This window comes from Petaurus breviceps, unplaced genomic scaffold (genome assembly GCF_028583685.1).
Source record: "Petaurus breviceps papuanus isolate PSGF00001 unplaced genomic scaffold, PetGlider_PUasm1.0 37, whole genome shotgun sequence".
NCBI classification, from domain to species: domain Eukaryota; kingdom Metazoa; phylum Chordata; class Mammalia; order Diprotodontia; family Petauridae; genus Petaurus; species Petaurus breviceps.
In genome coordinates, this window is record NW_027186296.1 from 73,049,194 (window position 1) to 73,057,481 (window position 8,288).

General features: G+C 37.0%; 1 protein-coding gene and 1 long non-coding RNA gene across 6 annotated transcripts in view; one reads left to right on the plus strand and one right to left on the minus strand.

The window, feature by feature from the left end:
• Positions 1–5,209, plus strand: part of LOC138168620 (uncharacterized) — a 24,558-nt gene extending 19,349 nt beyond the window's left edge. Inside the window, exon 3 of the long non-coding RNA XR_011170160.1 lies at positions 1,137–5,209. This is a non-coding gene — a long non-coding RNA (uncharacterized lncRNA). The remainder of the gene's footprint in view (positions 1–1,136) is intronic.
• ADAMTSL3 (ADAMTS like 3) overlaps positions 1–8,288 on the minus strand; it is a 567,766-nt gene that overhangs the window by 366,537 nt on the left and 192,941 nt on the right. The gene's annotated exons all lie outside the window — the stretch shown is intronic.

Consider the following 8,288-nt stretch of genomic DNA (forward strand, 5'->3'; position numbering starts at 1 on the left):
TCTCTCTCTCTCTCTCTCTCTCTCTGTCTCTCTCTCTCTCTCCTTAGTTAATTTTGTTTATATGAGCATACATATATTTTAAACAGTTACAACACTATTTTGGCACACAGTCGAGGCTAGTATGAGAAGGATCAGAAATGTGTATCATTCTACTCACAGAAGGCCAAAACCAAAGGTATACAATTAGACTCAATTTTACAGAAGTAAATCGAATCTCCTCAGTGCCCTGAGGTTCTTCTGATGTTCACATTCCAATGACAAGTTTTCTCTAGAAATACCCAGATAGCACAGGCCTCCATATTATCAGGAAACCCCATCTATTAGACTAGTTTCAGGAAATAGAACTAATATCTAAGTTATTGTCAGGGACAACTTCTGGGTCTGCTCCCAGGCTCCTTACTTTCTACCTGACCAGCTGTTTTCAATTGCCATCACCCGTGAGTTTACAGGCAGCTCTCACCCAGAGATTGGTTCCCTGCTGGGGTAAGAGGAGGATAAATGCATCAGGACATAAGCAGCAAGCCTATTCAACCAAGAAGTCTTGAGCCCTCCTGTCTCGTGGCTGCTAATGTCTTCCTCTTCTATTCTCTTGCTCTGGAGGGGCCTCCCCACTTCTGTCTTTGCCCTCTGTGATCAGACTTTCAACATGGCTGGTCCCCAAAAACATGAGCATTTCTGCTTACTGTAAACCAGTAGTTCCCCACCCCTTAATAAAAGGATTTGTTCTGTAAAACTTGGAATCAGTCAAAAGGCCACATCCAAGAACCTAGAGGGCTACATGTGACCTTGAGGTCACAGGCCCACCCCTGCTCTCTAGGGTAAGCGGTGTAGCTTCAGGGAATACTTAGATGCCATTCAAGTCTTGTTTTGGACTCACCCAAAGCTTGTGTTTTACATTCCCCAAATTTGAGTGTTTATACTCAATATATAATAATTTATACCTGCTGCTATTCATCTCACACTGCCCTTCTCTGGAAACTGCCTACTGCCTACATGCAGCCAATTAGGCAAATATCCTTATGCTGTTGTCTGAATGCTATATGTATTCTCACAAAGACTTGAGGAGAGAGCCATACCTTTTCCCAGCTCTTTCCTTGCCAAAAAACCTAATAAAATTCTTTCTAAAACTATTTCAGGTTTTGGAATTTGTTGCCTTCTGACAATTACCTGCAAGAGAGCTAGAAGAGAGTGATGTCTGGAAAACCTAACAAGAAGAGAATATCAAGAAGGAGAGAGTGATCAATGGTGTTAAAGGTTGTTGGGTGGTCAAGAGAAAAGACCATTGGATTTGGCAACTAAGAGATAACTGGTAACTTTGGAAAGAGCAGTTTTGGTGGAATTATAAGATTGGAAGCCAGATTATAAAGGGTTATTAAGAGTAAGAGAAGAAAAAAATGGAAGCATCTATTGTAGATAGTATTATACTTGAGTTTAGTTTAGCCACAAAATGTAAAAGAGATATAGGACAATAATTAGCAAGGATAGAAGGATCAAGTAAGGATTTTTCAAGGGTAGGGGAGACATGGACATGCTTGCAAGATAGGAAATGAGCCAGCAAAGAAAGAGAGATTGAAAATAACTGAAAGAGTGACTTAAAGTTTGCCAAAGGCTTTACCCACTGCACCTCTGTGAGGCTGGTGATGGTGGGGATGGAAGGATCAAATGAGGATGAAGAGACATTCTCCCTCTCTCTGTGTCTCTCTCTTTGTGTCTCTTTCTCCCTCCCTCTTCTCTCTCTTTCCCTCTCCCCAGAGACTGAATGATCATTGTGTTCTTTTTCCTCCTTCTAGATGTGAAGTTATTTTTTATTCTGCAACATTTGAAAGTGTCCTTTTAACTCCCTGTCTTAAGTATACTCCTTGTAAACCATTCAAATCTTGAAATATTGCTTATATTTCTTTTGTGAACCTCAGAGACAAGAGATATGATGCAGAAAGAACCAGCTGAGAAAGTTTTTCTCAATAAAGTCCTTCACATTACTTGCTATCCTTCCTTATAAGCAGAGAGATTCACAAAACTGTTTTTTTTTAATCAGCTAGGATACTTGACTAGCAATTCTGGATGGAATTGCACTTTCTAATTCCTATGTCCTTTCTAAGTTCTAAAGAAGCTGGTTTTACAATATTCAAAGAGTTCTGCTATTGATCCCAGAAATAAAACGTTACTTACCAACCTGACTTTTAAATTTATGAATTCTTTTGCTATCTTTTGTTTTTATATCACTCATATTTTCCAATATATCTCTTCCTCTCCCCTTCCCAGAGAGCCATTCCTTATAACAAAAAATTTTAAAATTTAAGGAAAAAGAATACAGCAAAATTAACCAACATTGTATCTGATAATAGATACAGTGTTCTAAAAATATAGTCCCCAACCTTTGCAAAGAAGGAAAGGAGGCATCTGGCTATTTTTAAGATGATCCTTTTGAACTCTTTCTTGAAAAGCATCTTAAGAAATGCTCATAAAACACTGCTATTTTATCTTAACAGTTTATATTAGTTTGTAATATTTTATTCTTTGCATTCTCTTTCTCTTAAAGGCAGCATATATGATGAAGCAGCCTTTGTAATTTGTACTTTTCTGCATTTTTTTTTTTTTTAGGAAATAAAATTTACAGAATTTTCCACTTAGGCAAGAAGAAAAAGTCCTCAGGGGGTGGGGGGGGAAGCTTATCTCCCATTTTGTTTGCCTTTCCATTGTCATTACAGCTCTAGTCAGGAAGCAGAGAACAGGGTTTCCAGGCAAGACAGAGGGTTTAGAAGTCAGACAAGTCAGTCTTATGTATGTATGCATATCCACACGTGCGCACACACACACACACACACATTTTACTGGCACTGGAGCCAAACTCTGGGTGTGTCTTACCTAGGACCTGCAGGTGGAAGTTAAGATGGTAGGCAGGTTAACCTGGGAAGAATGGGAAATGTGGCGCCACAGCCCTGGCTAGATTCTGCCAAATTCATACCAAATGCCAGAAAAGTATATTTAAGAGATACCTACAAAAACATGTTGGGGAGGTTGAATGTACTTTGTATAGTTTGGCTAAAATAATCAAGCTTTTTTTTTTTTAAAAAAAAAAAAAGATCTATTCATAGGAAATCACATGTTTTGCCAAGTAGATTTCTCACTGGGGAATGTTTTGGATGAAAAATACAAAAAAGACATTGTTTCCTTATTATATAATAGCATTGGTTAAAGCCAAGAATATTGTAAGATTAAGTGTGTTCACAATCTCATAAAGATCGGTGTAGCTATTGCCTTACTTGTATCCACACACATAAATCATATCTGAAAATATTTTCTTGACAATTGCCTAAACCTGTGACTCATAATAAACAGTACAGTTCTGCTACACTTATACTATGTCAGTTTCACCACTAGTAACCGGTAATTAAAGGCAGATCTTACAGAGAAGGTCAGTTAATGGAAATGCTCTATTAACAGCCTCGTATTAAAAACAATCCAAAGGAAAATAAAGTTCCACTGGGATGTTACCTCCCAAATATCAAATAAAAGTTTGTGCCAAAGTTACCACTAAAAGCTGTTTAAAGAAACCACAAATGACCCAGATGCTGCTAATAGTAAATATATCCCTTCAGGTTATAACTACTGAAAGGTCTTTAATGATGAAAACCAAATCTTGCAATCAATAAAAATACCCCCTTGATAAAAAGATATCACATATGTTACTTTATTTCTTGGGAGGGCTCTTTCCATATATATAGATAGACACACATATATTATTTCTCTCTATTCATATATATGTGTGTGTGTCTGTGTGTGTGTGTGTGTATCTCAGAAATTCCCTGCTAAGAAAGACAAGTTTTGCATTTCAGCACTTAAATGTTGCATGATAAAGATTTGGCTTGTCATAATCTTCATTCTTGGAAAATCTCTGAATTCTTTATTGAGATTTATATAGACTTCAGGAAAAAAGGAAATACACCATCCTTCCCTATATAAAGATGTTCTTACTTATTTCTTAGTAGAAAAAAAATAACACAGACAGAGTATTTATAAACTAGATTTAAGCATTCATGGTATTTAACTGTAACACACCCATTGAGATAGCTAAGTGGCACCATGGGGGGTGGGGTGGGGGTGGAGGTACTGGACTTGGAGGCAAGAATACCTGAGTTTGAATCTGGCTTAAGATACTTAGTTGTTTGGCCCTAAGCAAGTCACTTAATTTCACAGTCCCAGTTTCTCCATCCATAAAAAGGGGATAATATTTGCACTAACTCATAGGGTTGCTACAAAGTTCAAATAAGATAACATATGTAAAGCATAATGTAAACCTTAAAGTGTTGTTGTTGTTGTTGTTGTTGTTACTTGATTTACTTGATAAATGCTTCCCGACAGATTGACATTCCAAATATTCCCACTATAGCGTCATTCAGCCGCCATATTTTTCCTAGCTATCATCCAAAGCCATATTTCATGTGTTATTCACTCAAATATTTGATGATATCTATCATATGTGTCCCTGAAACCTTTTTGCCAGTATAAAATACTAGAGAAAATGGTTTAAATTTAAATTTTAAGCCCCTTAGCAAAATTTGGCAACAGACTCTCCTCTAGGGTAAGCAATGGAAGAGGAAAAGGTAAAAAGGGAAGAATGAAAGGGGAGATTGGGAAATAAAGACAAAAAATAAAGAGAGGATTAGGAAGGAATGAGAACATGGCAAGATAAAGGGGATAGGAAAAGAAGAAAGGAAAGCAAAGACAGTGTGAACAATCTGAAAGGTCAAACATGTCCATCAACATCTATAGATTCATAATTCATTCCTCTTAAGGAGGACTAGAACCCAATGTTAGTACTATCATAACTAACTAGTCCCTGAGGCAACAGCTTGTATACTGTTTTAGGCGTTAAAAGCTTAGATTATAGTCTTAATTCTTTTAGTAATTAGCAGTGAGACTTAGGGCAATTCACTTAACCTGTCTGCACCTCAATTTTTTCCATCTGTAAGTCAGGGCTACTTGTCTCACTGGGTTGCTATGAAAAGAGATAAAGAGCAAAGCTGACCATAAAGAACTATTCAAATTTAAGATATCAAGCTAGGATGTACCACTTGAGTCACAAACAAACTGAAAAGCAATGAAGAATTCTCTTGTGAAACTCAAACACACTCCAATGACAGATTCTAAAGAGAATTTCCAAATGTGTTGAGCAATGGTGACACTGCTGGAAAAAGTGTAGTCTCCCAAGAGTGCAGCTTTGAATGACAAGACCCTCTTGGCAAAATAAGCTTTGGTATGTTAGGGATTTGAGGGTTGGGTTTTTTTTTTCTTTTTAAAGCTTTGTTACTTTAGAGAAAATCAGCAAAAAACAAATTTTCTGATTGATTATGGGTTAATCCATTTGTGTAGGGAAAGTGCCAAGGGTAGAGCCACTCACTTAAGAGAACTCACCTCAAGAATGCAATCTCATCTGTGCATTAAGAAATGCAGTTCTCTAGCAACCACAAATCTTTAATTTAGTAATAAGACCACCAACCACAGCATCAACACATTTGGAAAGAGGCCTCATAAAAATTAATAATATTATAGCTAGTAAGTGGCAGAGCCAAGACTTTACTATGCTCTTAAAATTTGAAGCCTACTGTTTTTTTCCACTGCACAACACTGCCCAACCTCCCCATCAAGAAGACTTAGGAATTTCTAAAAATCAAATCATCCTTTGATAGACAGGAATATTCAGCCAATCAAGCTATGCAAACATGTGCAGCAGTCTCAAGGCAAGCCTTTTCTATGCACAGTTAGCTTTAATATAACAAAGGAATTTCCTTACCATAATTTTTAAAGCTGAGCATTAGTCAATCAATAAATCAAAAAGAAAAGTGCCAAGCATCAATGATTCTTCAAGCATTTATGATGTGCCTGTCATGTGCTGGACACTAAGGATACAAAGATAAAATACTAAACTTCCCCGGCCCTCAAGGAAACTACGTTCTATCAGATCAGTGAAACAAAAGGGATATTTTAAAGCGGAAACAAAATAATATGTATCTAAATGTCTAAATAAGATCCTATGGATTATTTGGCTTCTCCTTTGAGTAGCAGGGACTCCATGGGAAAATTTTATTTTCAAACTATCATCTCAGACTTCAAGGAGTAGTAAGTGTAACAATTAAACATATTGAAGAAGCAGCCACATTTTCAAAATTTCTGAAGACATTTCCTAATGATGTTTTTGAGAGATAGTAAAGTCATTTAAAGAAGTATACAGCTCCCTGGGGTGACTACTTTGAAAATGAAAAATATTCACTTATAGGCAAAAATTCTGATATTTCTTAAAAATAAAAAAAGACAAGGCTTTAGATACTCTGTACAAAAACATCCATTTCAAATTGTCAGGAATTGAATATCTATTAATGTGACAGAATATCAAGCAGCAATTCCTCCTCATTTATGTCTGCTAATCCTAGATAACATTCCCCATGCAGTACGTGCAGGCTCTACAGGGGTCCTGGCTACCAGGCAAAGAATGAAAGCTGTTTGCTATCATGACTGAATGACCTAGCTAAAGCCAGATTAAGCTATTTCTGAAAAACAAAACAATTAAACTGAAACTGTCAAATCTTCTTCCATTGGGACTTCCAACCAAAGGTTTTAAACAGGCCACAAAAGAAATTTTTAAAAAGCAGAATTTGCCTAAAACATTTTCCTTTATATATTCTTTATAAATATTAAAATAAGAAAACTCCACATAAACTGGAAAACTCACTGTTCTCATCACACAAAAAGAAAAAAATCAAACCAAAAAGTATTTATTAAGTATATATCATGTGAGTTTGACTGTCAGATGAAGGAACTCTTGCCCTTGCTGCCACATTACTATCGTTCTACTAGTCAGCATAACAATTACAGTTCAGGGATAAGGTTAACAAAAGCAAACCATAAAAGAAAAGTAGAAATTCAGAAATGGGAAAGACAGTACAGGAAATTAGAGGTGAGAATAATCAAGGAGGTAGAGATTAAAGGGAAAAAGATACTCCAAGCACAAGGAATGATTGGCATGAGCAAAAGCAGAGGAATGAGAGTGTGCTATGACAATCAGGGGTCAAAGAAAAGTCCATTTTGGCCAATACCTAGAGCATATGGATGAAAGTAGGGATTTGAGACTCAAGCTATGGAATGCTGACAGATTACAGGAAGTCTTGAGCAAAAAAGCTAAAGAATTTCAATTTTGTTTAGTAGTTAAGGAGGAGCTCTTGAAAACTTTGGACAAAAAAGTAAAATGACCAAGGCCACGCATGAATTAGATTAATTAGTGTGAAGAGTGCATTGAATGGGGAGAAGATGAAAATGGAAAGCCCAGTTAAAAGGTCACTTCCAGGCAAATAGTTACGGTGGCCTATGGCAGTAGGAACATTTATAGTTATCCTGTGCCACATAGGAACAGTAGAAAGGAGGTGATCTGATTGGTCCAAGAGATACTATGGAGTTATGATTTAAAGGAATTAGCAATGCAACAGGTAATAATAGAGATTGGGGGACAGAGAAGAGTCAAAGTTTTCAAATACATAATACTAACGAGAGAAGCAGAGAAGTTAGAGAGGAGAGCATGTTCTGGGGAAAAGAGAATAAATTCTATTCTGGATATAATGTGTATAGACTATCCAGATGGAGGTTTGAAAAGCAATTAAGAATGGTCTACAGCTCGAGTGGCAGATTTAGAAGTCAACTACATAAAAGTCATTACTGAAGCTATGGGAATGGATGAGATTGTCAAAGGAGTAAAAGTACAGAGAAAAGGTCAAAGATAAAATCTTGAACAGGACCAGGATTAAGGGATTGAGGAAAATATTGTGGGGGAGGCAGGGCAGGGTGTTTGCAGGGGGGAAGGAGGGAGTAAATTTTTGAAGAAGACAGATTAGGAAGTAGGCCCAAGAGATGATATTTTGGTTTACCTCCTTCCTCCCCACTGTCAACTCCATCCTCCCTGCCCCTTTTCCCATCACTACTTAATTTTTCCTTTGAAGGCCAAGTAATCCAATTATAAAACCATCTCCCAATCCCTGTCACTTTTAGTTATTGACCTTCAAGATGCCCTCCCACCTTCCTCAATGACTTCAGCTCCTGGCTTAGAATTTTTCTCTCCTCCCTTTCATCTGTCATCATCCTTGGCAACTTCAAGACTTACATTTATGACCCTGCTAACACTCCTAGGTTGTTTTGGTTTGTTTTGTTTTTTTCCCCTGAGCTCTTCTTTATTATTAGCATTTATATTCTGTGCTCTCTTGGCTTTTTCCTCCCTTGCTGACCCCTGGATTCTCTTCCTC